Raw genomic sequence first — 9,456 nt, 5'->3', positions numbered from 1 at the left:
GAAAGGAATAATAGAAAAACGGTGCTCTCACTAAGCTTCGTGACGCCAGCAAATTTGTGGGTTTGTGTTAACCGAGGCTGGAATTCCGGAGAATTCCAGAACTCAAGTAACCCAAGAGTGGCAGGCCACGGGAATTTCTGGCGGTTGGGTTAGAAATCTTCAATGTCAGCATTCGTGCTCAACCGAACTCAACATTTTCAGCCAATATGTAAGTCAACTTTCTTTCCATTCGGAGACCGACGCGGAGCCCGGATGGAACAGAGGAGCAGAAAGTCGGTATCCACTGTGGAGAGGACTCTCTGTCCTCCCCAGTGGCTCCTCATGCCTGGCGCTGGGAGAAAGCAAGGCAGTGACCATGCTGTGCATTTGTCACCTGGTCCATAGGCTGTCACGAGTCCCCAGCTGGCTGTGTCTGAGGGCTGCAAGTCCCCGGGACCTGGAAGCCGCCGGAGGACAAGGGCACCCTTATATCCTTCTGCAGGTCTTGGTGCACACGCCGACCACTCTGTGAGCCAGGGTTTGGTCGGGACACGACCCCCCCCGACCCCATGTGATTGCAGGACACACCAGGCAGCTGTGGGAGAAGCTGGGGGAGTCGGATGCCTGAGGGGGGCTGCAGGGTCCGTCACTGACCCGCCCCCCCCCCCCGCAGCAGCACCGATGTGAGAGCAGGGCTGGTCCATGGGGAATCCTCCCCTTTGCATCTGGGGGTGCGGCTGGGGGACAGGGAAGTGGGGAGATACTACCCAAGGGTAGAGAATCTCAGGTAAGATGAGTGGGTCCTGGAGATCCCCCCATTAGCCTGTGGCTATAACAACGCTATCCCGTGTACTCAGCCACTTGCGAGAGCGTAGATCTCAGTTTCGTGTTAATCACACACAACACAACGATAGTAAGAAAAGCAAATGAGGAGGGCGGGAGGAAACTCCTGGAGGTGATGGATGTGTTTACGGCACAGACTGTGGTGCTGGCCTCACAGGTGGACACTCAGCTCCACACCCATCAAGTTGCACACATGAAATGTGGACAGCTTTTTCTAGGTCAGTCACACTTCAATAAAGTGGGAAAGAAAGGAAGAAGCGCCGGGTGTGGAACGGAAATCAGCGAGGACCAGCTGGAGCCCCCCAGCCCGTGGGCCCCTACCACCGCCTGGAACCTCAGCCACCTTCCCAGAACAAGGGCTGTGGGTTTAATCCCCCTTTCAGATCTGGCCCCAATATCTCGCCCAGCATCCTACAGAGAAAGGTTCTGGATACCTGGTTCATCTGGCCCCAATGTCTTGCCCAGCATCCTACAGAGAAAGGTTCTGGAAACCTGGTTCCTGCTAAACCTAGTTGACATCAGACAGCACCCAGATGTACCTGAGGCGCCCAGAGTCCAGCCGGTCACTTTCTTTTTTCTATTTTAAAGATTTTGTTTATTTATTTGACAAAGGGAGAGAGAGAGAACGAGCAGGGGGAGGGGCAGTGGGAGAGGGAGAAGCAGGCTCCCTGTCAAGCAGGGAGCCTGATGTGGGACTCGATCCCAGGATGGAGCCACCCAGGCACCCCTCACCTGGTCACTTTCTAGCATCGTGGGGAAAGCCCAGGACTGGAGGCAGCAGACCAGGAGCTCCGGTCATGGTTCCACCCTACAAATGTGTTCTTGGCCAAGCTGCTCACCCTCTCTGCTCTGCAGCAGAAAACAAGGCTTCGTCCCTACAAGTCTATGCAGAGGCAAGAGTTAAAATGTTAGCAGTGAGCTCCGGTAACTTCCATCCAAAGCTTCTAGAAGATACTGGATTCTGCTGCATCCTCGCTCTCTGATTGCCCTGCTGTGTGCTTCAAACATGCCCACTGAGAGCTGAGTCTCCTAGCTAAAGCATGGGTCTGAAAATCAGAAATTCCAGCCAATGTTTCTCTAACTATACTTTTGGCATGCTCTGAAATTTGGAGCAAGTCATTAAACCACACTCTCTGCCGACGCTTACTCACATATAGAATGGGGATAATAGTATTCCAACAACAGTGACTGCCCACCAGCTAAGTCCCTTAAAGCAATGAGTCCCTCTAACAGTGGCCTGGAACCTCACCAGAGCTGTGTCTGCAAGATGTCCAGGGCTAGCTGTTATTTCCTTCTTGGGGCAAAATAGGTAAGATTATGCCAGGGTTTGCTAAGCCAGCAAAACTGTCCCGTTTCCCCTTGAAGCCGAAGATTCGCGGCTTGTTCCCTTTAATGATGTGCCATCCAACACAAAAAATGATCCGTTTCCTGGTTCCGATCTAATCACCTGCAAAGCAACAGAGGGGCCTGCCTTGTTGCGTCCACCGGCAGTGGGGACGGAGAGCCGAAAGAAAGGGGGGGATTCAGGGCCAGGCCAGGGTGGAGGAAGAAGGACCCAAGCCAGGCAATGCTGTCTCCCTGGACCAACCACCTTCTGTGGAGGACTGGGGAGTCCGGCCAGGGGCCTCCTCCTGAGTCCACAGCTCTGAAGAGCACAAACTCCACCCCCTTCACCCCTTGGCTTCGGAGGGTTAAATTCACGGTAAACGGGGGTTCAGAAAGTAACGCATGATGATACTTGCTTCACATTTTTCCGTGAACGTGGGCTTCCTAGGTCTGAGTCCTTGAGCGGCTAGTCTTAAGAATTTCAATGTAGGGCAGTCGACGCTTTGGCTCATTGTCCCGACATCTGTAAGTGTCGATCAGAACCCATGGACAGGTGCAAACATACGACACTTGAACATAAAGAATCATCTCTTGCCTTCACAGGTGATAAGGCCCAGAGTGACATTTGTCAGCCCCAGCTTGCCTCTCTTACTTAGCCTTGAGTGTATTTATAGAGGTGAAGCCCTGTATCACCCCATCCACATTCTTCCCCGTGTCCCTGTGATCCAGGGCATGCTTAAGCAAGCTGGCTGGTGGACCGTAAGTGAGGTCTGGAATATTTATATAGAGTCGAGGATGCACATACTTTGGTATCTGAAAAGCCCCGCATTAAAAATAGCCGTCCAAATATTTCATGATCAAAAGACTCCATTCTGAAGCCCTTTGTTAGCTCGTTTCCCTCTTTCATAACTGAAAGACTTCTATGTGACTGACTGCATCTGGGGCCAGCATCATGTTTGTTATGTTTATATAGTAACCCAAAACTCCGAATAAATATTTATGTAGTTACAAAACCTCTAGCAGGCCCCAAGCTTGGAATAATCTGAACGAAAACTAAACACTCCATTTGGGGCAGCCATAAATCCCCCGTTGTCGACGAGACTTGGACCTCGGGAAAGGAGGGGTAAGCCCAAAGAGCTGCCGTATGTCCACCCCGAGTGGGCTTGGGGGTGGGGGTCGGGGAGAAGGGAAGAGAGAGGAAGGGGCTGCCCTGGCCAGTCGGCGCTGAGCGTCCTGACAGCTGGTAACGAGCAGAGCGTCCTTTTGCACCTGTCGGCTGTTGCCCGGTGGACGCCTGCACGATAAATGAATAATGGGCTCCTCAGGGCTCCTCTTACACTAAAAAATTCAGGGCATATGGTTCTGGCCAGTTCTCTCTCCCATCCCATCACTGGGTCACTGTGGAAGCACATTTGCTCCCCAGGCCATAAAAAGGAGTATCACAGATTTTAGGAAAATATGGGAGCAGACGACGCAGGGCATCCGTCTTTGGGGACATGATCTCAAGAACCCACGTTGGAAACCTTCCCACGGTGTCTGTTGGGGAAGGGCTCGGGGTAAGTGAGGCGGGATTGCGGAGAGAACGAAGAACAAATGGGAGTTGTGGCTTTGAATACATAAAGACCAAGAGCACGTTGGCACTGGTCATCCTTGAGAAATTCCACGAGAGAGGGAGAGAGCGAGCAGAGGGCGCTCCCTGGCATGCACGCACGACAGGGTGGCTGTGGGCGCACAGGAATTTGGGGCCAGGGATGTATAAAATAGCAGTAGCAGCTGGGCTCGCCTCTCGGGATTGTTGTGAGGAGGAAGCACAGCAGTGTAGAAGCGGCTGAGCGCGACGTCAGGGGCACGTACGCGGTGGGCACCGTCCCAGCTTTGCAGGCACTGCCTCGCTGCCTGCCCCTGGAGGAAGCAGCTCCCATCACACCCCGTTAGCTGAAATGACCAGAAAACTCTGAGCGGAATGTCTCCACGAGGGCTTTGACCCGGAGCAAGGATGTTCCTGGTCCTGTTCCGCGAAAGCTCCGGCCTTGGGGGGGGGGGGGGGGGCAGTCTGTCTCCACCCAGGAGAGAAACCCTATCCTCGCTGGGGTTGAGTGAGCAAAAGCTGGCCTCCTGGTGGGGCAGGCTGTGGGGCCTTTCTGTCCTTGAAGAGGTCAAAGCATTTCTGGAGGCTTTGCTCACGGGGCAGGCGACACGGGGTGAGAACTGAAATAGTCCCCGGCCAGGGCGGCGGGCCAGTTGTGGTGTCCCGGGTCACGCATCCGACCCCAGGCCTGGGGATCCCCGACAAGTGGTCCTGAGAGCCTCACATTTGTTCTCTGTCTGGAAGCCGGCGGGTGGGGGTGGGAGCCGACTCTGCCCCCCCACACTGGCGCCCTCCCTCCATCCCTCTCCTCCCCACGGAGGTTGTGGGGCCTGAGGGGGACGGAGGATCCCCCTACTTTGGAGCAATGAGAGGACTCTTCTTTCATCCTGTTTTCTGGACAGTCTGGGGTTTTTTTCCACTTTGAAATGTGGGTAAATTTCTCCTCAAAAGGAATCCAACCCCTGGGGCCCTCTGAAAGGGTTGTGAACACTGAACATCATGTGAGGAGCACTAACGACGCTAACGGGCCTTTCCTGAGCATCTACTATACACACTACCGCACTGAGTCTCACGGAGTGGATCCCCAGGACCCCAGTTACAAGGGAGGGGCCAGCGAGGGGCCACGGCAGAATCCACTCACCTGTTCCCCCCACAGGGGGCCGCCTGGGTTTTTAAGGAGTATCTCGAAGCATTTTTTTCCTTCTTAAAAATAGTTTATAAAGTTTCCTGGTTATAAAGGTGACGCACGTTCATATCAGAAAATTTGGAAAATGTGAAGTGCGTTAAAAAGTAGTCATTCTACTTCCCCATAGGACTTTCCAAGTTTTTCCTAAGGTACTTTTCTGTGCATCTATTTATAATACTCCTTTTTTTTCCCCCAAAATGGGGAACTGGAAACTTTTTAGACTTTCCGTAGATTTGTAAATTGACTTAAGACACCAGGAAGCCTATTTCACCCAGTGAAGCAGCTATGGACTTCTCAAGTTCAAGTAGTGTTCAGAGAGATGACCAGGCCGTTTCTAAGAGGGAACCAAATTTGGCAAAACGCCCATTTCCACCCCGAAAGAGGCTTTATGTGCCCAACGATGTTTTCCTGACAGCCGGACCACAATTAGCATCATTACAAGTTCTTAAACCTCTTTGGGCTTTAATCCTGCTCCAGATGTTACAAAAATTTAGTGACTGAAAATGGACATACATTCAAGTCTTCAGATGCCAGCTCAAGGTCATGGGGATTATAGCTTCGTTCTCTTAATTTGGAGCTTCAGCCAGACCCCATCGGAGGGATTTCCCCTCCGTTAGAAGCCAGGGAGGCTTCACTATGCATACAGGTTAGCGTTTCACATTTTCGGTCGGGCCGCCCACACAGCTGCGTGTGTTCCTTTGAAACGTCCCTCCTTGGCCAGATAGCCCTTCGTGGGCTTCTCTCGAGGGCATGAGAGTTTACATGCTGCTCTGATTCTATCTTGGCCCCTGAGATACTAACCAGTAGCATTTGTCTGATCAAATGGAATTCTTGGTGGTAGGGGCTGCTTTGCTGGAAAGACAGCCTTTGGTCCCGAAAAGTCCTTCACGTGGTAGACTTGCGGACTTCTTGAGAGTGTGTGTCTAGAACTGCAATGTCTTCTCTGCCCGGATGCACAGCTTTGACCCCCCTCTGTGCACAAGACACAGGGGCTGTTCTGCACTGCATGCAGTAGGTACAGAATGGAGGATACTTCATCCCGAGTGTGGCACAAACCCTTTCTATTGCTTCTCAAAGGAGCCAGATGGTGCCGAGGGACACAGTCGCAGGCTGCAGGCCGGCTGCACCGACCTCTGGTCGGTGGCTTTTCCGTGTGGCTACACGTCCACTTAACAAACGGAGCGGACGCTCTGTTTCGCCGGAGCCCTGTGGGCTAAAGATGGAAAGAATGTGGGCGCCGGGTCACGGACCACAGTGGTGGCGTTGTGTGTAATTTGAAGACAAGATTCCTTTGCCGTGTGTCACTCACCTCCTATGTCAGCTCCTTCGTCAGTATTTCGTAACCACCAATTTTTTTTTTTGCCAGTGCCCACATGCAAAGATGGGTTTGTATTAAAAAATAAATGAGAACAGCACATTCCACATTCTGATGCGGTGCGGTGTAGCTGTGTTTTCTGCCCGAAGCCTCGATGCCTGCCCTTTCCCTTTCAAGAGACAAAACACACAAGGCAGAACGACTGCTTCCATTACAGCTCCTGCAGAGAAGGGGGACAGCATGTCAGCAATAAAAGCAAAGCCTTCTTCCTTTGAATTATCCAAGCGTCCAAAGATGGGAACAGCCCCCGGGGGGGGATGCCGCGAGTTTGATCTGATTTTGCAGACCGTCCATGTCCAATCCGAGAGCTCAACTACGCTCAACAGCAGGAGTCAGAAAGCCAGACTTCCAGGGGCTCCACTGGAGAGACATGCATCTTTCTCATTTCACAAGGAGACAGGAAGCGGGCACTCCAGGCTGGGCCATCCAAGACTCAGGTTCTTCCTGTCCCACCAACCTTACCGTGTGGGATTTTGTCCTCAGGCTTGGCCAGACAGCTGCTGTGCCCCCAGGACTCATTTTTAAGGCAGGAGGAAGAGTACGGGGCCAGGCTAGCCAGACGTTGTCCTTGCATCTGGGAAGTAAAACGTCTGCCTGAACCCGGGGCAGATTCTGCTTTTTCTCAGTGACCAGAGCCGGATCACGCGGCCACTCGCAACAGGCTGAGCTCCTTGTAGATGCCCACGCATGTTCTCAGAGGCAAGGGCATCGCAAAGAACCCTTGCTTACGGGACACCAGTCCCCAAAGTTCTGTGCATATGTGAAAATGTCTGTAACGGGTCGTTAATTCTCCATTATAATGATTATGAAAACGCATTGAGTTTAAATTAATGGAAAAGTAAGACTTGTTTTTAAAAGGTAAAATCTGACCATTTTAACTCCACACCCCCTCCATTAAAACCCTTTGGAAGCTTTCCATAGCTTTATTTTTTTAAGATTTTATTTATTTATTTGAGAGAGAGAGCAAGGGAGCACAAGCAGGGGGAGTGGCAGAGGCAGAGGGAGAAGCAGACTCCCCGCGGAGCAGGGAGCCCGATTAGGGACTCGATCCCAGGACCCTGAGATCATGACCTGAGCCGAAGGCAGACGCTTCACCAACTGAGCCCCCCAGGCGCCCCTGTAAAATGCAAGTAATTTGACTGTGCCTCTGTGTCCTCACCCGTAACTAGGGACAATGACAGCACCGTTGTGAAAAGCATTGAGGTGACCAGTGCTATGCAGAGCGTTTTGAAACATCATATGAGTATCTGATAGGATTATTCGGCGGTACAGGGGAGTGCCAGGCGGTACAAAAGAAGAAAAGATTTTCAAAAAAATAAAACTTGGTTTTGATTAAAATAACACTTGGGCTATAAAAGTCCAGTGAACAGAGATTGATATCAAAGGACACAGAGAACAAACAGACCGCTGGGAGGACGGGAGGCCATGTGAGCCTGAGGCAGGCTGAAACCTGGCTCTGACCTCATAGCAAGGAAAGTATCTGCACAGCAGAGCTGGGAAATTCGTGCACGGGTCTCATGTAGGAGAACTTGCAGTCAGAGAGGGAGGGATAGAGGCGTATCTGGGTTTTGCTCTGAGATCCTTCTCCAACTCAGAATAGAGGCCTGAGATTCTATCAGTAAGGCTGCATCTTCTTAGTTGAAGGCTTTAATGCAAGAAGCAAGGATGACTCACAGGTTTCATTGGAAGGTCTTGTCAGTCATTTACACTTCAGTATGAAGAAAACATCTGAGGGAGCCTGTTGCTCACTTCGTACTCTAACCCCACCCTGCCCCTGCAAATCCTGCCCATCGTATTCAGCTCAGCTGGTGCCTTATGCTTGAAAATCGCCTCGGGGGTGTCCAGCCTCGCAGTTCTCCCCCTTCCCTGCTGGGCCGGCCGGCCGGTGCCACGGAACTCAGCACGTGCTTGCATTCTGCCATCCACTGCTGTCTGCGTGCTCATCTCAGTCGCATCTCCGCATTCAGGGACCACCCCCTGACACTTTCCGTGTCCCCCCGCCCCCAGCACAGAGCTGCACGCAGGACTGGTCCTCAGTAGATTCCCGCTGGGTGATGCGGAAGGTGAGGCAGAAAGCCCCTCGCACCCGTGTCAGTGGGGTCGGGGCGGGCCCCGGGGTTCGGGCTGGGGAAGGGCGTCCATTGGTGACCTGGAGAGGGCATTCTCTGTGGGGAACCGCCCTGGGGGGGGTGAGGAGGAAGGAGCAAGGGGGCGGTGAGAACAGGGCAGGCAGGAAGTGCGCAAGGAAATCCTGTTTCCTCTCTCTCTCCCCCTTCTCCTTGCTTATGATCCGAGGGCAGTGTGCGCACAAGGACCTGACTTCCTACTGCGAAACGGCGACCTCAGCCCGCAGGTTGCTTCCATGGCTCGGCGGTCGCGGACCCGCCGCCAACACGGGTGTGCAGGCATCTCTAGGACACAGGGATTCTGTTTTCTTTGGATTCACACCCACAAGCGGAACTGCTGGGCCACACGGCGGGCCTATCGCTCAGGTTTGGAGGTACAACTCGCAACCTCACCAGCAGGGCGCAAGGGTCCCCTTTGTTCCACATTCTCGCCGACACTTGTCTCTTGTCTTTTCAACGCCAGGAAGTCCTTTTTGAGGAGTCTGTGGGTGGAGAGAGGCAAGTGGTGTTCTGCTGGGAGCTGCTTCGGGCTGGAAGAGGCCACGCGGGGAACAGGACTGCGGGTGGGGGTGGGGGGCACGGTTACGGGTAAAGACAGAGGGGACAGGGGGAGGGTCACGGCCCCCAAGAGGGAGAGGGGCTAACCTGGGCTGCAGGGAGGACCCCTCCTCTGCCCGGACACAGGGAGGGAGAAGTGAGTGAGGGCACAGAGCCCGAGGGGCGGGCAAGAAATTGGAGCGGGGAGGGGCCCCTGGGTGGCTCCGTCGGTTCAGCGACTGCCTTCGGCTCGGGTCATGATCCTGGAGTCCCGGGATCGAGTCCCGCGTCGGGCTCCCTGCTCGGCGGGGGGTCTGCTTCTCCCTCTGACCCTCTTCCCTCTCGTGCTCTCTCTCATTCTCTCTCTCTCAAATAAATAAATAAAATCTTTAAAAAAAAAAGAAATTGGAGCGGGGAGGGGAGTGGTGACTCAGAGAAGTGGGAACCCGAGGTCTCCGACAGGGGAAGGCCGCCACCTCTTCCCACCTCCTTCCCA

Source organism: Zalophus californianus, chromosome 10, assembly GCF_009762305.2.
Source record: "Zalophus californianus isolate mZalCal1 chromosome 10, mZalCal1.pri.v2, whole genome shotgun sequence".
NCBI lineage: Eukaryota > Metazoa > Chordata > Mammalia > Carnivora > Otariidae > Zalophus > Zalophus californianus.
Note: the sequence above shows the minus strand (reverse complement) of the source record.